The sequence below is a fragment of the Chlorocebus sabaeus genome, chromosome 5, assembly GCF_047675955.1.
Source record: "Chlorocebus sabaeus isolate Y175 chromosome 5, mChlSab1.0.hap1, whole genome shotgun sequence".
Lineage (NCBI taxonomy): Eukaryota > Metazoa > Chordata > Mammalia > Primates > Cercopithecidae > Chlorocebus > Chlorocebus sabaeus.
The window spans coordinates 33,530,707-33,554,551 of NC_132908.1; positions in this window are offsets into that span (position 1 = coordinate 33,530,707).

Below are 23,845 nucleotides of genomic sequence, written 5' to 3' on the forward strand. Positions count from 1 at the left end.
GGATATTTGGAAGTCCATAGAGGGCTATGGTGAAAAAGGAAATATCTTCCGTTCAAAACTGGAAAGAAGCTTTCTGAGAAACTGCTCTGTGTTCTGTTAATTCATCTCACAGAGTTACATCTTTCCCTTCAAGAAGCCTTTCGCAAAGGCTGTTCTTGTGGAATTGGCAAAGTGATATTTGGAATCCCATAGAGGGCTATGTTGAAAAAGGAAATATCTTCGTTCAAAACTGGAAAGAAGCTTTCTGAGAAACTGCTCTGTTTTCTGTTAATTCATCACACAGAGTTACATCTTTCACTTCAAGAAGCCTTTCGCTAAGGCTGTTCTTGTGGAATTGGCAAAGCGATATTTGAAAGCCCATAGAGGGCTATGGTGAAAAAGGAAATATCTTCCGTTCAAAACTGGAAAGAAGCTTTCTGAGAAACTGCTCTGTGTTCTGTTAATTCATCTCACAGAGTTACATCTTTCCCTTCAAGAAGATTTTCGCTAAGGCTGTTCTTGTGGAATTGGCAAAGGGATATTTGGAATCCCATAGAGGGCTAGGGTGAAAAAGGAAATATCTTCCGTTCAAAACTGGAAAGAAGCTTTTTGAGAAACTGCTCTGTGTTCTCTTAATTCATCTCACAGAGTTACATCTTTCCCTTCAAGAAGCCTTTCGCTAAGGCTTTTCTTGTGGAATTGGCAAAGGGATATTTGGAAGCCCATAGAGGGCTATGGTGAAAAAGGAAATATCTTCCGTTCAAAACTGGAAAGAAGCTTTCTGAGAAACTGCTCTGTGTTCTGTTAATTCATCTCACCGAGTTACATCTTTCCGATCAACAAGCCTTTCGCTAAGGCTGTTCTTGTGGAATTGGCAAAGGGATATTTGGAAACCCATAGAGGGCTATGGTGAAAAAGGAAATATCTTCCGTTCAAAACTGGAAAGAAGCTTTCTGAGAAACTGCTCTGTGTTCTGTTAATTCATCTCAAAGAGTTACATCTTTCATTTCAAGAAGCCTTTCGCTAAGGCTGTTCTTGTGGAATTGGCAAAGGGATATTTGGAAGCCCATACAGGGCTACGGTGAAAAAGGAAATATCTTCCGTTCAAAACTGGAAAGAAGCTTTCTGAGAAACTGCTCTGTGTTGTGTTAATTCATCTCACAGAGTTACATCTTTCCCTTCAAGAAGCCTTTCGTGTTCTCTTAATTCATCTCACAGAGTTACATCTTTCCCTTCAAGAAGCCTTTCGCTAAGGCTGTTCTTGTGGAATTGGCAAAGGGATATTTGGAAGCAAATAGAGGGCTATGGTGAAAAAGGAAATATCTTCCGTTCAAAAGTGGAAAGAAGCTTTCTGAGAAACTGCTCTGTGTTCTGTTAATTCATCTCACAGAGTTACATCTTTTCCTTCAAGAAGCCTTTCGCTAAGGCTGTTTTTGTGGAATTGGCAAAGGGATATTTGGAACCCCATAGAGGTCTATGGTGAAAAAGGAATCATCTTCCGTTCAAAAGTGGAAAGAAGCTTTCTGAGAAACGGCTCTGTGTTCTGTTAATTCATCTCACAGAGTTACATCTTTCCCTTCAACAAGCCTTTCGCTAAGGCTGTTCTTGTGGAATTGGCAAAGGGATATTTGGAATCCCATAGAGGGCTATGGTGAAAAAGGAAATATCTTCCGTTCAAAACTGGAAAGAAGATTTCTGAGAAACTGCTCTGTGTTCTGTTAATTCATCTCACAGAGTCACATCTTTCCCTTCAAAAAGCCTTTCGCTAAGGCTATTCTTGTGGAATTTGCAAAGGGATATTTGGAAGCCCATAGAGGGCTATGGTGAAAAAGGAAATATCTTCCGTTCAAAACTGGAAAGAAGCTTTCTGATAAACTGCTCTGTGTTCTCTTAATTCATCTCACCGAGTTACATCTCTCCCTTCAACAAGCCTTTCGCTAAGGCTGTTCTTGTGGAAATGTCAAAGGGATATTTGGAAGCCCATAGAGGGCTATGGTGAAAAAGGAAATATCTTCCGTTCAAAACTGGAAAGAAGCTTTCTGAGAAACTGCTCTGTGTTCTGTTCATTCATCTCACAGAGTTACATCTTTCCCTTCAAGAAGTCTTTCGCTAAGGCTGTTCTTGTGGAATTGGCAAAGGGATATTTGGAAGCCCATAGAGGGCTACGGTGAAAAAGGAAATATCTTCCGTTCAAAACTGGAAAGAAGCTTTCTGAGAAACTGCTCTGTGTTCTGTTAATTCATCTCACAGAGTTACATCTTTCCCTTCAAGAAGCTTTTCGCTAAGGCTATTCTTGTGGAATTGGCAAAGGGATATTTGGAAGCCCATCGAGGGCTATGGTGAAAAAGCAAAATCTTCCGTTCAAAACTGGAAAGAAGCTTTCTGAGAAACTGCTCTGTGTTCTGTCAATTCATATCACAGAGTTACATCTTTCCCTTCAAGAAGCCTTTTGCTAAGGCTGTTCTTGTGGAATTGGCAAAGGGATATTTGGAAGCCCATAGAGGGCTATGGTGAAAAGGAAATATCTTCCGTTCAAAATGGAAAGAAGCTTTCTGAGAAACTGCTCTGTGTTCTGTTAATTCATCTCACAGAGTTACATCTTTCTCTTCAAGAAGCCTTTCGATAAGGCTGTTCTTGTGGAATTGGCAAAGTGATATTTGGAAGCCCATAGAGGGCTATGGTGAAAAAGGAAATATTTTCCGTTCAAAACTGGAAAGAAGCTTTCTGAGAAACTGCTCTGTGTTCTGTTAATTCATCTCACAGAGTTACATCTTTCCCTTCAAGAAGCCTTTCGCTAAGGCTGTTCTTGTGGAATTGGCAGAGGGATATTTGGAAGCCCATAGAGGGCTACGGTGAAAAAGGAAATAACTTCCATTCAAAACTGGAAAGAAGCTTTCTGAGAAACTGCTCTGTGTTCTGTTAATTCATCTCACAGTGTTACATCTTTCCCTTCAAGAAGCCTTTCGCTAAGGCTGTTCTTGTGGAATTGGCAAAGGGATATTTGGAAGTCCTTAGAGGGCTATGGTGAAAAAGGAAATATCTTCCGTTCAAAACTGGAAAGAAGCTTTCTGAGAAACTGCTCAGTGTTCTCTTAATTCATCTCACAGAGTTACATCTTTCCCTTCAAGAAGCCTTTCGCTAAGGCTGTTCTTGTGGAATTGGCAAAGGGATATTTGGAATCCCATAGAGGGCTAGGGTGAAAAAGGAAATATCTTCCGTTCAAAACTGGAAAGAAGCTTTTTGAGAAACTGCTCTGTGTTCTCTTAATTCATCTCACAGAGTTACATCTTTCCCTTCAAGAAGCCTTTCGCTAAGGCTGTTCTTGTGGAATTGGCAAAGGGATATTTGGAAGCCCATAGAGGGCTATGGTGAAAAGGGAAATATCTTCCGTTCAAAACTGGAAAGAAGCTTTCTGAGAAACTGCTCTGTGTTCTGTTAATTCATCTTACCGAGTTACATCTTTCCGTTCAACAAGCCTTTCGCTAAGGCTGTTCTTGTGGAATTGGCAAAGGGATATTTGGAAACCCATAAAGGGCTATGGTGAAAAAGGAAATATCTTCCGTTCAAAACTGGAAAGAAGCTTTCTGAGAAACTGCTCTGTGTTCTGTTAATTCATCTCAAAGAGTTACATCTTTCATTTCAAGAAGCCTTTCGCTAAGGCTGTTCTTGTGGAATTGGCAAAGGGATATTTGGAAGCCCATACAGGGCTACGGTGAAAAAGGAAATATCTTCCGTTCAAAACTGGAAAGAAGCTTTCTGAGAAACTGCTCTGTGTTGTGTTAATTCATCTCACAGAGTTACATCTTTCCCTTCAAGAAGCCTTTCGTGTTGTCTTAATTCATCTCACAGAGTTACATCTTTCCCTTCAAGAAGCCTTTCGCTAAGGCTGTTCTTGTGGAATTGGCAAAGGGATATTTGGAAGCAAATAGAGGGCTATGGTGAAAAAGGAAATATCTTCCGTTCAAAAGTGGAAAGAAGCTTTCTGAGAAACTGCTCTGTATTCTGTTAATTCATCTCACAGAGTTACATCTTTTCCTTCAAGAAGCCTTTCGCTAAGGCTGTTTTTGTGGAATTGGCAAAGGGATATTTGGAACCCCATAGAGGTCTATGGTGAAAAAGGAAACATCTTCCGTTCAAAAGTGGAAAGAACCTTTCTGAGAAACTGCTCTGTGTTCTGTTAATTCATCTCACAGAGTTACATCTTTCCCTTCAACAAGCCTTTCGCTAAGGCTGTTCTTGTGGAATTGGCAAAGGGATATTTGGAATCCCATAGAGGGCTATGGTGAAAAAGGAAATATCTTCCGTTCAAAACTGGAAAGAAGCTTTCTGAGAAACTGCTCTGTGTTCTGTTAATTCATCTCACAGAGTCATATCTTTCCCTTCAAAAAGCCTTTCGCTAAGGCTATTCTTGTGGAATTGGCAAAGGGATATTTGGAAGCCCATAGAGGGCTATGGTGAAAAAGGAAATATCTTCCGTTCAAAACTGGAAAGAAGCTTTCTGATAAACTGCTCTGTGTTCTCTTAATTCATCTCACCGAGTTACACCTCTCCCTTCAACAAGCCTTTCGCTAAGGCTGTTCTTGTGGAAATGTCAAAGGGATATTGGGAAGCCCATAGAGGGCTATGGTGAAAAAGGAAATATCTTCCGTTCAAAACTGGAAAGAAGCTTTCTGAGAAAGTGCTCTGTGTTCTGTTCATTCATCTCACAGAGTTACATCTTTCCCTTCAAGAAGCCTTTCGCTAAGGCTGTTCTTGTGGAATTGGCAAAGGGATATTTGGAAGCCCATAGAGGGCTACGGTGAAAAAGGAAGTATCTTCCGTTCAAAACTGGAAAGAAGCTTTCTGAGAAACTGCTCTGTGTTCTGTTAATTCATCTCACAGAGTTACATCTATCCCTTCAAGAAGCCTTTCGCTAAGGCTATTCTTGTGGAATTGGCAAAGGGATATTTGGAAGCCCATCGAGGGCTATGGTGAAAAAGCAAAATCTTCCGTTCAAAACTGGAAAGAAGCTTTCTGAGAAACTGCTCTGTGTTCTGTCAATTCATATCACAGAGTTACATCTTTCCCTTCAAGAAGCCTTTTGCTAAGGCTGTTCTTGTGGAATTGGTAGAGGGATATTTGGAAGCCCATAGAGGGCTACGGTGAAAAAGGAAATAACTTCCATTCAAAACTGGAAAGAAGCTTTCTGAGAAACTGCTCTGTGTTCTGTTAATTCATCTCACACTGTTACATCTTTCCCTTCAAGAAGCCTTTCGCTAAGGCTGTTCTTGTGGAATTGGCAAAGGGATATTTGGAAGTCCTTAGAGGGCTATGGTGAAAAAGGAAATATCTTCCGTTCAAAACTGGAAAGAAGCTTTCTGAGAAACTGCTCGGTGTTCTCTTAATTCATCTCACAGAGTTACATCTTTCCCTTCAAGAAGCCTTTCGCTAAGGCTGTTATTGTGGAATTGGCAAAGGGATATTTGGAAGCAAATAGAGGGCTATGGTGAAAAAGGAAATATCTTCCGTTCAAAAGTGGAAAGAAGCTTTCTGAGAAACTGCTCTTTGTTCTGTTAATTCATCTCACAGAGTTACATCTTTTCCTTCAAGAAGCCTTTCGCTTAGGCTCTTCTTGTGGAATTGGCAAAGGGATATTTGGAACCCCATAGAGGCCTATGGTGAAAAAGGAAATATCTTCCGTTCAAAACTGGAAAGAAGCTTTCTGAGAAACTGCTCTGTGTTCTGTTAATTCATATCACAGAGTTACATCTTTCCCTTCAAGAAGCCTTTTGCTAAGGCTGCTCTTGTGGAATTGGCAAAGGGATATTTGGAAGCCCTTAGAGAGCTACGGTGAAAAAGGAAATATCTTCCGTTCAAAACTGAAAAGAAGCTTTCTGAGAAACTGCTCTGTGTTCTGTTCATTCATCTCACAGAGTTACATCTTTCCCTTCAAGAAGCCTTTCGCTAAGGCTGTTCTTGTGGAATTGGCAAAGGGTTATTTGGAAGCCCATAGAGGGCTATGGTGAAAAAGGAAATATCTTCCGTTCAAAACTGGAAAGAAGCTTTCTGAGAAACTGCTCTGTGTTGTGTTAATTCATCTCACAGAGTTACATCTTTCCCTTCAAGAAGCCTTTCGCTAAGGCTGTTCTTGTGGAATTGGCAAAGGGATATTTGGAAGCCCTTTGAGGGCTATGGTGAAAAAGGAAATATCTTCCGTTCAAAACTGGAAAGAAGCTTTCTGAGAAACTGCTCTGTGTTCTGTTAATTCATCTCACCGCGTTACATGTTTTCCTTCAAGAAGCCTTTCGCTAAGGCTGTTCTTGTGGAATTGGCAAAGGGATATTTGGAAGCCCATAGAGGGCAATGGTGAAAAAGGAAATATCTTCCGTTCAAAACTGGAAAGAAGCTTTCTGAGAAAGTGCTCTGTGTTCTGTTAATTCATCTCACAAAGTTACATCTTTCCCTTCAAGAAGCCTTTCGCTAAGGCTGTTCTTGTGGAATTGGCAAAGTGATATTTGGAAGCCCTTTGAGGGCTATGGTGAAAAAGGAAATATCTTCCGTTCAAAACTGGAAAGAAGCTTTCTGAGAAACTGCTCTGTGATCTGTTAATTCATCTCACAGAGTTACATCCTTCATTTCAAGAAGCCTTTCGCTAAGGCTGTTCTTGTGGAATTGGCAAAGTGATACTTGGAAGCCCATAGAGGGCTATGGTGAAAAAGGAAATACCTTCCGTTCAAAAGTGGAAAGAAGCTTTCTGAGAAACTGCTCTGTGTTCTGTCAATTCATCTCACAGAGTTACATCCTTCATTTCAAGAAGCCTTTCGCTAAGGCTGTTCTTGTGGAATTGGCAAAGTGATATTTGGAACCCCATAGAGGCCGATGGTGAAAAAGGAAATATCTTCCGTTCAAAACTGGAAAGAAGCTTTCTGAGAAACTGCTCTGTGTTCTGTTAATTCATCTCACCGAGTTACATCTTTCCCTTCAAGTAGCCTTTCGCTAAGGCTGTTCTTGTGGAATTGGCAAAGGGATATTTGGAAGTCCATAGAGGGCTATGGTGAAAAAGGAAATATCTTCCGTTCAAAACTGGAAAGAAGCTTTCTGAGAAACTGCTCTGTGTTCTCTTAATTCATCTCACAGAGTTACATCTTTCCCTTCAAGAAGCCTTTCGCTAAGGCTGTTCTTGTGGAATTGGCAAAGTGGTATTTGGAATCCCATAGAGGGCTATGGTGAAAAAGGAAATAACTTCCGTTCAAAACTGGAAAGAAGCTTTCTGAGAAACTGCTCTGTGTTCTGTTAATTCATCTCACCGAGTTACATCTTTCCCTTCAAGAAGCCTTTCGCTAAGGCTGTTCTTTTGGAACTGGCAAAGTTATATTTGGAAGCCCATAGAGGACTATGGTGAAAAGGTAAATATCTTCCGTTCAAAACTGGAAAGAAGCTTTCTGAGAAACTGCTCTGTGTTCTGTTCATTCATCTCACCGAGTTACCTCTTTCCCTTGAAGAAGCCTTTCGCTAAGGGTGTTCTTGTAGAATTGGCAAAGGGATATTTGGAAGCCCATAGAGTGCTATGGTGAAAAAGGAAATATCTTCCGTTCAAAACTGGAAAGAAGCTTTCTGAGAAACTGCTCTGTGTTCTGTTCATTCATCTCACAGAGTTACATGTTTCCCTTCAAGAAGCCTTTCGCTAAGGCTGTTCTTGTGGAATTGGCAAAGTGATATTTGGAAGCCCATAGAGGGCTATGGTGAAAAAGGAAATATCTTCCGTTCAAAAGTGGAAAGAAGCTTTCGGAGAAACTGCTCTGTGTTCTGTAAATTCATCTCACAGAGTTACATCTTTCCCTTCAACAAGCCTTTCGCTAAGGCTGTTCTTAAGGAATTGGCAAAGTGATATTTGGAAGCCCATAGAGGGCTATGGTGAAAAAGGAAATATCTTCCTATCAAAACTGGAAAGAATCTTTCTGAGAAAGTGCTCTGTGTTCTGTTCATTCATCTCACAGAGTTACAACTTTCGTTACAAGAAGCCTTTCGGTAAGGCTGTTCTTGTGGAATTGGCAAAGTGATATTTTGAAGCCCATAGAGGGCTATGGTGAAAAAGGAAATATCTTCCGTTCAAAAGTGGAAAGAAGCTTTCTGAGAAACTGCTCTGTGTTCTGTTAATTCATCTCACAGAGTTACATCTTTCATTTCAAGAAGCCTTTCGCTAAGGCTGTTCTTGTGGAATTGGCAAAGGGATATTTGGAACCCCATAGAGGCCTATGGTGAAAAAGGAAATATCTTCCGTTCAAAACTGGAAAGAAACTTTCTGAGAATCTGCTCTGTGTTCTTTTAATTCATCTCACCGAGTTACATCTTTCCCTTAAAGAAGCCTTTCGCTAAGGCTGTTCTTGTTGAATTGGCAAAGGGATATTTGGAACCCCATAGAGGCCTATGGAGGAAAAGGAAATATCTTCCGTTCAAAACTGGAAAGAAGCTTTCTGAGAAACTGCTCTGTGTTCTGCTAATTCATCTCACAGAGTTACATCTTTCCCTTCAAGAAGCCTTTCGCTAAGGCTCTTCTTGTGGAAATGGCAAAGGGATATTTGGAAGCCCATAGAGGGCTATGGTGAAAAAGGAAATATCTTCCGTTGAAAACTGGAAAGAAGCTTTCTGAGAAACTGCTCTGTGTTCTGTTAATGCATCTCACAGAGTTACATCTTTCCCTACAAGAAGCCTTTCGCTAAGGCGGTTCTTGTGGAATTGGCAAAGGGATATTTGGAAGCCCATAGAGGGCTACGGTGAAAAAGGAAATATCTTCCGTTCAAAACTGGAAAGAAGCTTTCTGAGAAACTGCTCTGTGTTCTGTTAATTCATCTCACCGAGTTACATCTTTCCCTTCAAGAAGCGTTTCGCTAAGGCTGTTCTTGTGGAATTGGCAAAGGGATATTTGGAAGCCCTTTGAGGGCTATGGTGAAAAAGGAAATATCTTCCGTTCAAAACTGGAAAGAAGCTTTCTGAGAAAATGCTCTGTGTTCTCTTAATTCATCTCACAGAGTTACATCTTTCCCTTCAAGAAGCCTTTCGCTAAGGCTGTTCTTGTGGAATTCGCAAAGGGATATTTGGAAGACCATAGAGGGCTATGGTGAAAAAGGAAATATCTTCCGTTCAAAAGTGGAAAGAAACTTTCGGGGAAACTGCTCTGTGTTCTGTTAATTCATCTCACAGAGTTACATCTTTCCCTTCAACAAGCCTTTCGCTAAGGCTGTTCTTAAGGAATTGGCAAAGTGATATTTGGAAGCCCATAGAGGGCTATGGTGAAAAAGGAAATATCTTCCGTTCAAAACTGGAAAGAAACTTTCTGAGAAACTGCTCTGTGTTCTGTTAATTCATCTCACAGAGTTACATCTTTCCCTTCAACAAGCCTTTCGCTAAGGCTGTTCTTGTGGAATTGGCAAAGGGATATTTGGAAGCCCATAGAGGGCTATGGTGAAAAAGGAAACATCTTCCGTTCAAAACTGGAAAGAAGCTTTCTGAGAAACTGCTCTGTGTTCTGTAAATTCATCTCTCAGAGTTACATGTTTCCCTTCAAGACGCCTTTCGCTAAGGCTGTTCTTGTGGAATTGGCAAAGTGATATTTGGAAGCCCTTAGAGGGCTATGGTGAAAAAGGAAATATCTTCGGTTCAAAACAGGAAAGAAGCTTTCTGAGAAACTGCTCTGTGTTCTGTTAATTCATCTCACAGAGTTACATCTTTCCCTTCAAGAAGCCTTTCGCTAAGGCTGTTCTTGTGGAATTGGCAAAGGGTTATTTGGAAGCCCATAGAGGGCTATGGTGAAAAAGGAAATATCTTCCGTTCAAAACTGGAAAGAAGCTTTCTGAGAAACTGCTCTGTGTTGTGTTAATTCATCTCACAGAGTTACATCTTTCCCTTCAAGAAACCTTTCGCTAAGGCTGTTCTTGTGGAATTGGCAAAGGGATATTTGGAAGCCCTTTGAGGGCTATGGTGAAAAAGGAAATATCTTCCGTTCAAAACTGGAAAGAAGCTTTCTGAGAAACTGCTCTGTGTTCTGTTAATTCATCTCACCGCGTTACATGTTTTCCTTCAAGAAGCCTTTCGCTAAGGCTGTTCTTGTGGAATTGGCAAAGGGATATTGGGAAGCCCACAGAGGGCAATGGTGAAAAAGGAAATATCTTCCGTTCAAAACTGGAAAGAAGCTTTCTGAGAAAGTGCTCTGTGTTCTGTTAATTCATCTCACAAAGTTACATCTTTCCCTTCAAGAAGCCTTTCGCTAAGGCTGTTCTTGTGGAATTGGCAAAGTGATATTTGGAAGCCCATAGAGGGCTATGGTGAAAAAGGAAATATCTTCCGTTCAAAACTGGAAAGAAGCTTTCTGAGAAACTGCTCTGTGTTCTGTTAATTAATCTCACAGAGTTACATCTTTCCCTTCAAGAAGCCTTTCGCTAAGGCTGTTCTTGTGGAATTGGCAAAGGGATATTTGGAAGCCCTTTGAGGGCTATGGTGAAAAAGGAAATATCTTCCGTTCAAAACTGGAAAGAAGCTTTCTGAGAAACTGCTCTGTGATCTGTTAATTCATCTCACAGAGTTACATCCTTCATTTCAAGAAGCCTTTCGCTAAGGCTGTTCTTGTGGAATTGGCAAAGTGATACTTGGAAGCCCATAGAGGGCTATGGTGAAAAAGGAAATATCTTCCGTTCAAAAGTGGAAAGAAGCTTTCTGAGAAACTGCTCTGTGTTCTGTCAATTCATCTCACAGAGTTACATCCTTCATTTCAAGAAGCCTTTCGCTAAGGCTGTTCTTGTGGAATTGGCAAAGTGATATTTGGAACCCCATAGAGGCCGATGGTGAAAAAGGAAATATCTTCCCTTCAAAACTGGAAAGAAGCTTTCTGAGAAACTGCTCTGTGTTCTGTTAATTCATCTCACCGAGTTACATCTTTCCCTTCAAGTAGCCTTTCGCTAAGGCTGTTCTTGTGGAATTGGCAAAGGGATATTTGGAAGTCCATAGAGGGCTATGGTGAAAAAGGAAATATCTTCCGTTCAAAACTGGAAAGAAGCTTTCTGAGAAACTGCTCTGTGTTCTCTTAATTCATCTCACAGAGTTACATCTTTCCCTTCAAGAAGCCTTTCGCTAAGGCTGTTCTTGTGGAATTGGCAAAGTGGTATTTGGAATCCCATAGAGGGCGATGGTGAAAAAGGAAATAACTTCCGTTCAAAACTGGAAAGAAGCTTTCTGAGAAACTGCTCTGTGTTCTGTTAATTCATCTCACCGAGTTACATCTTTCCCTTCAAGAAGCCTTTCGCTAAGGCTGTTCTTTTGGAACTGGCAAAGGGATATTTGGAAGCCCATAGAGGACTATGGTGAAAAAGTAAATATCTTCCGTTCAAAACTGGAAAGAAGCTTTCTGAGAAACTGCTCTGTGTTCTGTTCATTCATCTCACCGAGTTACCTCTTTCCCTTGAAGAAGCCTTTCGCTAAGGGTGTTCTTGTAGAATTGGCAAAGGGATATTTGGAAGCCCATAGAGTGCTATGGTGAAAAAGGAAATATCTTCCGTTCAAAACTGGAAAGAAGCTTTCTGAGAAACTTCTCTGTGTTCTGTTCATTCATCTCACAGAGTTACATGTTTCCCTTCAAGAAGCCTTTCGCTAAGGCTGTTCTTGTGGAATTGGCAAAGTGATATTTGGAAGCCCATAGAGGGCTATGGTGAAAAAGGAAATATCTTCCGTTCAAAAGTGGAAAGAAGCTTTCGGAGAAACTGCTCTGTGTTCTGTAAATTCATCTCACAGAGTTACATCTTTCCCTTCAACAAGCCTTTCGCTAAGGCTGTTCTTAAGGAATTGGCAAAGTGATATTTGGAAGCCCAGAGAGGGCTATGGTGAAAAAGGAAATATCTTCCTATCAAAACTGGAAAGAATCTTTCTGAGAAAGTGCTCTGTGTTCTGTTCATTCATCTCACAGAGTTACAACTTTCGTTACAAGAAGCCTTTCGGTAAGGCTGTTCTTGTGGAATTGGCAAAGTGATATTTTGAAGCCCATAGAGGGCTATGGTGAAAAAGGAAATATCTTCCGTTCAAAAGTGGAAAGAAGCTTTCTGAGAAACTGCTCTGTGTTCTGTTAATTCATCTCACAGAGTTACATCTTTCATTTCAAGAAGCCTTTCGCTAAGGCTGTTCTTGTGGAATTGGCAAAGGGATATTTGGAACCCCATAGAGGCCTATGGTGAAAAAGGAAATATCTTCCGTTCAAAACTGGAAAGAAACTTTCTGAGAATCTGCTCTGTGTTCTTTTAATTCATCTCACCGAGTTACATCTTTCCCTTAAAGAAGCCTTTCGCTAAGGCTGTTCTTGTTGAATTGGCAAAGGGATATTTGGAACCCCATAGAGGCCTATGGAGGAAAAGGAAATATCTTCCGTTCAAAACTGGAAAGAAGCTTTCTGAGAAACTGCTCTGTGTTCTGCTAATTCATCTCACAGAGTTACATCTTTCCCTTCAAGAAGCCTTTCGCTAAGGCTCTTCTTGTGGAAATGGCAAAGGGATATTTGGAAGCCCATAGAGGGCTATGGTGAAAAAGGAAATATCTTACGTTGAAAACTGGAAAGAAGCTTTCTGAGAAACTGCTCTGTGTTCTGTTAATGCATCTCACAGAGTTACATCTTTCCCTACAAGAAGCCTTTCGCTAAGGCGGTTCTTGTGGAATTGGCAAAGGGATATTTGGAAGCCCATAGAGGGCTACGGTGAAAAAGGAAATATCTTCCGTTCAAAACTGGAAAGAAGCTTTCTGAGAAACTGCTCTGTGTTCTGTTAATTCATCTCACCGAGTTACATCTTTCCCTTCAAGAAGCGTTTCGCTAAGGCTGTTCTTGTGGAATTGGCAAAGGGATATTTGGAAGCCCTTTGAGGGCTATGGTGAAAAAGGAAATATCTTCCGTTCAAAACTGGAAAGAAGCTTTCTGAGAAAATGCTCTGTGTTCTCTTAATTCATCTCACAGAGTTACATCTTTCCCTTCAAGAAGCCTTTCGCTAAGGCTGTTCTTGTGGAATTCGCAAAGGGATATTTGGAAGACCATAGAGGGCTATGGTGAAAAAGGAAATATCTTCCGTTCAAAAGTGGAAAGAAACTTTCGGGGAAACTGCTCTGTGTTCTGTTAATTCATCTCACAGAGTTACATCTTTCCCTTCAACAAGCCTTTCGCTAAGGCTGTTCTTAAGGAATTGGCAAAGTGATATTTGGAAGCCCATAGAGGGCTATGGTGAAAAAGGAAATATCTTCTGTTCAAAACTGGAAAGAAACTTTCTGAGAAACTGCTCTGTGTTCTGTTAATTCATCTCACAGAGTTACATCTTTCCCTTCAACAAGCCTTTCGCTAAGGCTGTTCTTGTGGAATTGGCAAAGGGATATTTGGAAGCCCATAGAGGGCTATGGTGAAAAAGGAAACATCTTCCGTTCAAAACTGGAAAGAAGCTTTCTGAGAACCTGCTCTGTGTTCTGTAAATTCATCTCTCAGAGTTACATGTTTCCCTTCAAGAAGCCTTTCGCTAAGGCTGTTCTTGTGGAAGTGGCAAAGTGATATTTGGAAGCCCTTAGAGGGCTATGGTGAAAAAGGAAATATCTTCGGTTCAAAACAGGAAAGAAGCTTTCTGAGAAACTGCTCTGTGTTCTGTTAATTCATCTCACAGAGTTACATCTTTCCCTTCAAGAAGCCTTTCTCTAAGGCTGTTCTTGTGGAATTGGCAAAGGGATATTTGGAAGCCCATAGAGGGCTATGGTGAAAAGGAAATATCTTCCGTTCAAAAATGGAAAGAAGCTTTCTGAGAAACTGCTCTGTGTTCTGTTAATTCATCTCACAGAGTTACATCTTTCTCTTCAAGAAGCCTTTCGCTAAGGCTGTTCTTGTGGAATTGGCAAAGTGATATTTGGAAGCCCTTAGAGGGCTATGGTGAAAAAGGAAATATTTTCCGTTCAAAACTGGAAAGAAGCTTTCTGAGAAACTGCTCTGTGTTCTGTTAATTCATCTCACAGAGTTACATCTTTCCCTTCAAGAAGCCTTTCGCTAAGGCTGTTCTTGTGGAATTGGCAGAGGGATATTTGGAAGCCCATAGAGGGCTACGGTGAAAAAGGAAATAACTTCCATTCAAAACTGCAAAGAAGCTTTCTGAGAAACTGCTCTGTGTTCTGTTAATTCATCTCACAGTGTTACATCTTTCCCTTCAACAAGCCTTTCGCTAAGGCTGTTCTTGTGGAATTGGCAAAGGGATATTTGGAAGTCCTTAGAGGGCTATGGTGAAAAAGGAAATATCTTCCGTTCAAAACTGGAAAGAAGCTTTCTGAGAAACTGCTCGGTGTTCTCTTAATTCATCTCACAGAGTTACATCTTTCCCTTCAAGAAGCCTTTCGCTAAGGCTGTTCTTGTGGAATTGGCAAAGGGATATTTGGAATCCCATAGAGGGCTAGGGTGAAAAAGGAAATATCTTCCGTTCAAAACTGGAAAGAAGCTTTTTGAGAAACTGCTCTGTGTTCTCTTAATTCATCTCACAGAGTTACATCTTCCCCTTCAAGAAGCCTTTCGCTAAGGCTGTTCTTGTGGAATTGGCAAAGGGATATTTGGAAGCCCATAGAGGGCTATGGTGAAAAGGGAAATATCTTCCGTTCAAAACTGGAAAGAAGCTTTCTGAGAAACTGCTCTGTGTTCTTTTAATTCATCTTACCGAGTTACATCTTTCCGTTCAACAAGCCTTTCGCTAAGGCTGTTCTTGTGGAATTGGCAAAGGGATATTTGGAAACCCATAAAGGGCTATGGTGAAAAAGGAAATATCTTCCGTTCAAAACTGGAAAGAAGCTTTCTGAGAAACTGCTCTGTGTTCTGTTAATTCATCTCAAAGAGTTACATCTTTCATTTCAAGAAGCCTTTCGCTAAGGCTGTTCTTGTGGAATTGGCAAAGGGATATTTGGAAGCCCATACAGGGCTACGGTGAAAAAGGAAATATCTTCCGTTCAAAACTGGAAAGAAGCTTTCTGAGAAACTGCTCTGTGTTGTGTTAATTCATCTCACAGAGTTACATCTTTCCCTTCAAGAAGCCTTTCGTGTTGTCTTAATTCATCTCACAGAGTTACATCTTTCCCTTCAAGAAGCCTTTCGCTAAGGCTGTTCTTGTGGAATTGGCAAAGGGATATTTGGAAGCAAATAGAGGGCTATGGTGAAAAAGGAAATATCTTCCGTTCAAAAGTGGAAAGAAGCTTTCTGAGAAACTGCTCTGTATTCTGTTAATTCATCTCACAGAGTTACATCTTTTCCTTCAAGAAGCCTTTCGCTAAGGCTGTTTTTGTGGAATTGGCAAAGGGATATTTGGAACCCCATAGAGGTCTATGGTGAAAAAGGAAACATCTTCCGTTCAAAAGTGGAAAGAACCTTTCTGAGAAACTGCTCTGTGTTCTGTTAATTCATCTCACAGAGTTACATCTTTCCCTTCAACAAGCCTTTCGCTAAGGCTGTTCTTGTGGAATTGGCAAAGGGATATTTGGAATCCCATAGAGGGCTATGGTGAAAAAGGAAATATCTTCCGTTCAAAACTTGAAAGAAGCTTTCTGAGAAACTGCTCTGTGTTCTGTTAATTCATCTCACAGAGTCATATCTTTCCCTTCAAAAAGCCTTTCGCTAAGGCTATTCTTGTGGAATTGGCAAAGGGATATTTGGAAGCCCATAGAGGGCTATGGTGAAAAAGGAAATATCTTCCGTTCAAAACTGGAAAGAAGCTTTCTGATAAACTGCTCTGTGTTCTCTTAATTCATCTCACCGAGTTACATCTCTCCCTTCAACAAGCCTTTCGCTAAGGCTGTTCTTGTGGAAATGTCAAAGGGATATTGGGAAGCCCATAGAGGGCTATGGTGAAAAAGGAAATATCTTCCGTTCAAAACTGGAAAGAAGCTTTCTGAGAAAGTGCTCTGTGTTCTGTTCATTCATCTCACAGAGTTACATCTTTCCCTTCAAGAAGCCTTTCGCTAAGGCTGTTCTTGTGGAATTGGCAAAGGGATATTTGGAAGACCATAGAGGGCTACGGTGAAAAAGGAAGTATCTTCCGTTCAAAACTGGAAAGAAGCTTTCTGAGAAACTGCTCTGTGTTCTGTTAATTCATCTCACAGAGTTACATCTATCCCTTCAAGAAGCCTTTCGCTAAGGCTATTCTTGTGGAATAGGCAAAGGGATATTTGGAAGCCCATCGAGGGCTATGGTGAAAAAGCAAAATCTTCCGTTCAAAACTGGAAAGAAGCTTTCTGAGAAACTGCTCTGTGTTCTCTCAATTCATATCACAGAGTTACATCTTTCCCTTCAAGAAGCCTTTTGCTAAGGCTGTTATTGTGGAATTGGCAAAGGGATATTTGGAAGCCCATAGAGGGCTATGGTGAAAAGGAAATATCTTCTGTACAAAAATGGAAAGAAGCTTTCTGAGAAACTGCTCTGTGTTCTGTTAATTCATCTCACAGAGTTACATCTTTCTCTTCAAGAAGCCTTTCGCTAAGGCTGTTCTTGTGGAATTGGCAAAGTGATATTTGGAAGCCCATAGAGGGCTATGGTGAAAAAGGAAATATTTTCCGTTCAAAACTGGAAAGAAGCTTTGTGAGAAACTGCTCTGTGTTCTGTTAATTCATCTCACAGAGTTACATCTTTCCCTTCAAGAAGCCTTTCGCTAAGGCTGTTCTTGTGGAATTGGTAGAGGGATATTTGGAAGCCCATAGAGGGCTACGGTGAAAAAGGAAATAACTTCCATTCAAAACTGGAAAGAAGCTTTCTGAGAAACTGCTCTGTGTTCTGTTAATTCATCTCACACTGTTACATCTTTCCCTTCAAGAAGCCTTTCGCTAAGGCTGTTCTTGTGGAATTGGCAAAGGGATATTTGGAAGTCCTTAGAGGGCTATGGTGAAAAAGGAAATATCTTCCGTTCAAAACTGGAAAGAAGCTTTCTGAGAAACTGCTCGGTGTTCTCTTAATTCATCTCACAGAGTTACATGTTTCCCTTCAAGAAGCCTTTCGCTAAGGCTGTTCTTGTGGAATTGGCAAAGGGATATTTGGAAGCAAATAGAGGGCTATGGTGAAAAAGGAAATATTTTCCGTTCAAAACTGGAAAGAAGCTTTCTGAGAAACTGCTCTGTGTTCTGTTAATTCATCTCACAGAGTTACATCTTTCCCTTCAAGAAGCCTTTAGCTAAGGCTGTTCTTGTGGAATTGGCAAAGGGATATTTGGAAGCCCTTAGAGAGCTACGGTGAAAAAGGAAATATCTTCCGTTCAAAACTGGAAAGAAGCTTTCTGAGAAACTGCTCTGTGTTCTGTTCATTCATCTCACAGAGTTACATCTTTCCCTTCAAGAAGCCTTTCGCTAAGGCTGTTCTTGTGGAATTGGCAAAGGGTTATTTGGAAGCCCATAGAGGGCTATGGTGAAAAAGGAAATATCTTCCGTTCAAAACTGGAAAGAAGCTTTCTGAGAAACTGCTCTGTGTTGTGTTAATTCATCTCACAGAGTTACATCTTTCCCTTCAAGAAGCCTTTCGCTAAGGCTGTTCTTGTGGAATTGGCAAAGGGATATTTGGAAGCCCTTTGAGGGCTATGGTGAAAAAGGAAATATCTTCCGTTCAAAACTGGAAAGAAGCTTTCTGAGAAACTGCTCTGTGTTCTGTTAATTCATCTCACCGCGTTACATGTTTTCCTTCAAGAAGCCTTTCGCTAAGGCTGTTCTTGTGGAATTGGCAAAGGGATATTTGGAAGCCCATAGAGGGCAATGGTGAAAAAGGAAATATCTTCCGTTCAAAACTGGAAAGAAGCTTTCTGAGAAAGTGCTCTGTGTTCTGTTAATTCATCTCACAAAGTTACATCTTTCCCTTCAAGAAGCCTTTCGCTAAGGCTGTTCTTGTGGAATTGGCAAAGTGATATTTGGAAGCCCATAGAGGGCTATGGTGAAAAAGGAAATATCTTCCGTTCAAAACTGGAAAGAAGCTTTCTGAGAAACTGCTCTGTGTTCTGTTAATTCATCTCACAGAGTTACATCTTTCCCTTCAAGAAGCCTTTCGCTAAGGCTGTTCTTGTGGAATTGGCAAAGGGATATTTGGAAGCCCTTTGAGGGCTATGGTGAAAAAGGAAATATCTTCCGTTCAAAACTGGAAAGAAGCTTTCTGAGAAACTGCTCTGTGATCTGTTAATTCATCTCACAGAGTTACATCCTTCATTTCAAGAAGCCTTTCGCTAAGGCTGTTCTTGTGGAATTGGCAAAGTGATACTTGGAAGCACATTGAGGGCTATGGTGAAAAAGGAAATATCTTCCGTTCAAAAGTGGAAAGAAGCTTTCTGAGAAACTGCTCTGTGTTCTGTCAATTCATCTCACAGAGTTACATCCTTCATTTCAAGAAGCCTTTCGCTAAGGCTGTTCTTGTGGAATTGGCAAAGTGATATTTGGAACCCCATAGAGGCCGATGGTGAAAAAGGAAATATCTTCCGTTCAAAACTGGAAAGAAGCTTTCTGAGAAACTGCTCTGTGTTCTGTTAATTCATCTCACCGAGTTACATCTTTCCCTTCAAGTAGCCTTTCGCTAAGGCTGTTCTTGTGGAATTGGCAAAGGGATATTTGGAAGTCCATAGAGGGCTATGGTGAAAAAGGAAATATCTTCCGTTCAAAACTGGAAAGAAGCTTTCTGAGAAACTGCTCTGTGTTCTCTTAATTCATCTCACAGAGTTACATCTTTCCCTTCAAGAAGCCTTTCGCTAAGGCTGTTCTTGTGGAATTGGCAAAGTGGTATTTGGAATCCCATAGAGGGCTAAGGTGAAAAAGGAAATAACTTCCGTTCAAAACTGGAAAGAAGCTTTCTGAGAAACTGCTCTGTGTTCTGTTAATTCATCTCTCCGAGTTACATCTTTCCCTTCAAGAAGCCTTTCGCTAAGGCTGTTCTTTTGGAACTGGCAAAGGGATATTTGGAAGCCCATAGAGGACTATGGTGAAAAAGTAAATATCTTCCGTTCAAAACTGGAAAGAAGCTTTCTGAGAAACTGCTCTGTGTTCTGTTCATTCATCTCACCGAGTTACCTCTTTCCCTTGAAGAAGCCTTTCGCTAAGGGTGTTCTTGTAGAATTGGCAAAGGGATATTTGGAAGCCCATAGAGTGCTATGGTGAAAAAGGAAATATCTTCCGTTCAAAACTGGAAAGAAGCTTTCTGAGAAACTGCTCTGTGTTCTGTTCATTCATCTCACAGAGTTACATGTTTCCCTTCAAGAAGCCTTTCACTAAGGCTGTTCTTGTGGAATTGGCAAAGTGATATTTGGAAGCCCATAGAGGGCTATGGTGAAAAAGGAAATATCTTCCGTTCAAAAGTGGAAAGAAGCTTTCGGAGAAACTGCTCTGTGTTCTGTAAATTCATCTCACAGAGTTACATCTTTCCCTTCAACAAGTCTTTCGCTAAGGCTGTTCTTAAGGAATTGGCAAAGTGATATTTGGAAGCCCATAGAGGGCTATGGTGAAAAAGGAAATATCTTCCTATCAAAACTGGAAAGAATCTTTCTGAGAAAGTGCTCTGTGTTCTGTTCATTCATCTCACAGAGTTACAACTTTCGTTACAAGAAGCCTTTCGGTAAGGCTGTTCTTGTGGAATTGGCAAAGTGATATTTTGAAGCCCATAGAGGGCTATGGTGAAAAAGGAAATATCTTCCGTTCAAAAGTGGAAAGAAGCTTTCTGAGAAACTGCTCTGTGTTCTGTTAATTCATCTCACAGAGTTACATCTTTCATTTCAAGAAGCCTTTCGCTAAGGCTGTTCTTGTGGAATTGGCAAAGGGATATTTGGAACCCCATAGAGGCCTATGGTGAAAAAGGAAATATCTTCCGTTCAAAACTAGAAAGAAACTTTCTGAGAATCTGCTCTGTGTTCTTTTAATTCATCTCACCGAGTTACATCTTTCCCTTAAAGAAGCCTTTCGCTAAGGCTGTTCTTGTGGAATTGGCAAAGGGATATTTGGAACCCCTAGAGGCCTATGGAGGAAAAGGAAATATCTTCCGTTCAAAACTGGAAAGAAGCTTTCTGAGAAACTGCTCTGTGTTCTGCTAATTCATCTCACAGAGTTACATCTTTCCCTTCAAGAAGCCTTTCGCTAAGGCTCTTCTTGTGGAAATGGCAAAGGGATATTTGGAAGCCCATAGAGGGCTATGGTGAAAAAGGAAATATCTTCCGTTGAAAACTGGAAAGAAGCTTTCTGAGAAACTGCTCTGTGTTCTGTTAATGCATCTCACAGAGTTACATCTTTCCCTACAAGAAGCCTTTCGCTAAGGCGGTTCTTGTGGAATTGGCAAAGGGATATTTGGAAGCCCATAGAGGGCTACGGTGAAAAAGGAAATATCTTCCGTTCAAAACTGGAAAGAAGCTTTCTGAGAAACTGCTCTGTGTTCTGTTAATTCATCTCACCGAGTTACATCTTTCCCTTCAAGAAGCGTTTCGCTAAGGCTGTTCTTGTGGAATTGGCAAAGGGATATTTGGAAGCCCTTTGAGGGCTATGGTGAAAAAGGAAATATCTTCCGTTCAAAACTGGAAAGAAGCTTTCTGAGAAAATGCTCTGTGTTCTCTTAATTCATCTCACAGAGTTACATCTTTCCCTTCAAGAAGCCTTTCGCTAAGGCTTTTCTTGTGGAATTCGCAAAGGGATATTTGGAAGACCATAGAGGGCTATGGTGAAAAAGGAAATATCTTCCGTTCAAAAGTGGAAAGAAACTTTCGGGGAAACTGCTCTGTGTTCTGTTAATTCATCTCACAGAGTTACATCTTTCCCTTCAACAAGCCTTTCGCTAAGGCTGTTCTTAAGGAATTGGCAAAGTGATATTTGGAAGCCCATAGAGGGCTATGGTGAAAAAGGAAATATCTTCCGTTCAAAACTGGAAAGAAACTTTCTGAGAAACTGCTCTGTGTTCTGTTAATTCATCTCACAGAGTTACATCTTTCCCTTCAACAAGCCTTTCGCTAAGGCTGTTCTTGTGGAATTGGCAAAGGGATATTTGGAAGCCCATAGAGGGCTATGGTGAAAAAGGAAACATCTTCCGTTCAAAACTGGAAAGAAGCTTTCTGAGAAACTGCTCTATGTTCTGTAAATTCATCTCTCAGAGTTACATGTTTCCCTTCAAGAAGCCTTTCGCTAAGGCTGTTCTTGTGGAATTGGCAAAGTGATATTTGGAAGCCCTTAGAGGGCTATGGTGAAAAAGGAAATATCTTCGGTTCAAAACAGGAAAGAAGCATTCTGAGAAACTGCTCTGTGTTCTGTTAATTCATCTCACAGAGTTACATCTTTCCCTTCAAGAAGCCTTTCGCTAAGGCTGTTCTTGTGGAATTGGCAAAGGGATATTTGGAAGCCCATAGAGGGCTACGGTGAAAAAGGAAATATCTTCCGTTCAAAACTGGAAAGAAGCTTTCTGAGAACTGCTCTGTGTTGTGTTAATTAATCTCACAGAGTTACATCTTTCCCTTCAAGAAGCCTTTCGCTAAGGCTGTTCTTGTGGAATTGGCAAAGGGATATTTGGAAGCCCTTAGAGGGCTATGGTGAAAAAGGAAATATCTTCCGTTCAAAACTGGAGAGAAGCTTTCTGAGAAACTGCTCTGTGTTCTCTTAATTCATCTCACAGAGTTACATCTTTCCCTTCAAGAAGCCTTTCGCTAAGGCTGTTCTTGTGGAATTGGCAAAGGGATATTTGGAAGCCTATAGAGGGCTATGGTGAAAAAGGAAATATCTTCCGTTCAAAACTGGAAAGAAGCTTTCGGAGAAACTGCTCTGTGTTCTGTAAATTCATCTCACAGAGTTACATCTTTCCCTTCAACAAGCCTTTCGCTAAGGCTGTTCTTAAGGAATTGGCAAAGTGATATTTGGAAGCCCATAGAGGGCTATGGTGAAAAAGGAAATATCTTCCGTTCAAAACTGGAAAGAAGCTTTCTGAGAAAGTGCTCTGTGTTCCTTTAATTCATCTCACAGAGTTACATCTTTCCCTACAAGAAGCCTTTCGCTAAGGCTGTTCTTGAGGAATTGGCAAAGTGATATTTGGAAGCCCATAGAGGGCTATGGTGAAAAAGGAAATATCTTCCGTTCAAAAGTGGAAAGAAGCTTTCTGAGAAACTGCTCTGTGTTCTGTTAATTCATCTCACAGAGTTACATCTTTCATTTCAAGAAGCCTTTCGCTAAGGCTGTTCTTGTGGAATTGGCAAAGGGATATTTGGAACCCCATAGAGGCCTATGGTGAAAAAGGAAATATCTTCCGTTCAAAACTGGAAAGAAACTTTCTGAGAATCTGCTCTGTGTTCTTTTAATTCATCTCACCGAGTTACATCTTTCCCTTCAAGAAGCCTTTCGCTAAGGCTGTTCTTGTGGAATTGGCAAAGGGATATTTGGAATCCCATAGAGGGCTATGGTGAAAAAGGAAATATCTTCCGTTCAAAACTGGAAAGAAGCTTTCTGAGAAACTGCTCTGTGTTCTGTTAATTCATCTCACCGAGTTACATCTTTCCCTTCAAGAAGCCTTTCGCAAAGGCTGTTCTTGTGGAATTGGCAAAGTGATATTTGGAATCCCATAGAGGGCTACGTTGAAAAAGGAAATATCTTCGTTGAAAACTGGAAAGAAGCTTTCTGAGAAACTGCTCTGTGTTCTGTTAATTCTTCACACAGAGTTACATCTTTCACTTCAAGAAGCCTTTCGCTAAGGCTGTTCTTGTGGAATTGGCAAAGCGATATTTGAAAGCCCATAGAGGGCTATGGTGAAAAAGGAAATATCTTCCGTTCAAAACTGGAAAGAAGCTTTCTGAGAAACTGCTCTGTGTTCTGTTCGTTCATGTCACAGAGTTACATCTTTCCCTTCAAGAAGATTTTCGCTAAGGCTGTTCTTGTGGAATTGGCAAAGGGATATTTGGAACCCCATAGAGGCCTATGGAGAAAAAGGAAATATCTTCCGTTCGAAACTGGAAAGAAGCTTTCTGAGAAACTTCTCTGTGTTCTGTTAATTCATCTCACCGAGTTACATCTTTCCCTACAAGAAGCCTTTCGCTAATTCTGTTCTTTTGGAATTGGCAAAGGGATATTTGGAAGCCCATAGAGGACTATGGTGAAAAAGGAAATATCTTCCGTTCAAAACTGGAAAGAAGCTTTCTGAGAAACTGCTCTGTGTTCTCTTCATTCATCTCACAGAGTTACATCTTTCCCTTCAAGAAGCCTTTCGCTAAGGGTGTTCTTGTGGAATTGGCAAAGGGATATTTGGAAGCCCATAGAGGGCTATGGTGAAAAAGGAAATATCTTCCGTTAAAAACTGGAAAGAAGCTTTCTGAGAAACTGCTCTGTGTTCTGTTAATTCATCTCACAGAGTTACATCTTTCATTTCAAGAAGCCTTTCGCTAATGCTGTTCTTGTGGAATTGGCAAAGGGATATTTGGAAGACCATAGAGGTCTATGGTGAAAAAGGAAATATCTTCCGTTCAAAAGTGGAAAGAAGCTTTCGGGGAAACTGCTCTGTGTTCTGTTAATTCATCTCACAGAGTTACATCTTTCCCTTCAACAAGCCTTTCGCTAAGGCTGTTCTTAAGGAATTGGCAAAGGGATATTTGGAAGCCCATAGAGGGCTATGGTGAAAAAGGAAATATCTTCCGTTCAAAACTGGAAAGAAGCTTTCTGAGAAACTACTCGGTGTTCTCTTAATTCATCTCACAGAGTTACATCTTTCACTTCAAGAAGCCTTTCGCTAAGGCTGTTCTTGTGGAATTGGCAAAGCGATATTTGAAAGCCCATAGAGGGCTATGGTGAAAAAGGAAATATCTTCCGTTCAAAACTGGAAAGAAGCTTTCTGAGAAACTGCTCTGTGTTCTGTTAATTCATCTCACAGAGTTACATCTTTCCCTTC